Here is a 1,031-nt window from a genome sequence, read left to right as displayed (position 1 = left end):
TATATATAACCAGTCACTCGCTTACTGTGTTTCTGAAAAATATACAAGTTATTATTATATATAAAATAGAGTTATTTCTTTTAAAGGTATGTTTTATTTCTGTTAATAGATGTCGCTTCTTTATTGTTTTAACTTTATTCTGTTTGTTTGAAATTGTGAGGACGAAATGTTTTTAATAAGAAAATATATATATGCAATGTTAGTCATAGACTAGTAATTAAAAGTCTTAGTTTTATTTTTCTATTCTGTGATATTGTTACACAACTTATTGTGAAAGTTCTTGAGGAGATGTCCTTATTCTGCTGGTAAGTTTTAAAATACTGTACCGTTTAACTTGAAAAGCAAATGTATCAAAAAACAAAACAAAACGAGATGAGATAGATGACTTATGGCATAACGTGACAACACACTAAACCTGATAACAGGGTGATCTTGAGACAAAGCAAAATACATATATAACCTTGACCCAATTCCCAACCACGCCCATTCGGCTAAACCATATCTAAAACAGTCACCCAAACTGAGATATAACGGGTTTCATTGTTCTCTCACTACTCCCCAAACCTCATCCTGTAATTAAAATGTGAGCTGGACAGAAGAAAGTCAGCGGGCTGTTGTTAAATTTCCACATAACTGAATATCTGTTGTCTGTTTACCGATGAATATTATAAGATTAGGGTAACGTGATAAAACAGTTTTCTTTACGATAATCGTAGTGATAACGTAAGTGATGCATTAAGAAAAATTATATAATTTGTTGAAGTTTAATATTTAAAAAAAAAACGTTAATCAGTCAGTTTCATTTTATCAATATTTAAGAAAACGATTATTCTCCAGATTTTTTTTATTAAACACGATTATCTTCATCCGAGTTTCCTATTAACATGATTTTTCATCCGAGTTTCCTACTAAACCTGATTTTTTTCATTCAAGTTTCTTACATATGCTAAAAGTTTTAACCGACATGTGGTAAAAACTATTGTCAAATACAAATCTTAATCTCATCAAGAACGGTTTAAAAAGGTCCAAAT

This window comes from Limulus polyphemus, unplaced genomic scaffold (assembly GCF_000517525.1).
Source record: "Limulus polyphemus unplaced genomic scaffold, Limulus_polyphemus-2.1.2 Scaffold146, whole genome shotgun sequence".
In the NCBI taxonomy this organism is placed as follows: Eukaryota; Metazoa; Arthropoda; class Merostomata; order Xiphosura; family Limulidae; genus Limulus; species Limulus polyphemus.
This window is presented reverse-complemented; position numbering follows the sequence as displayed.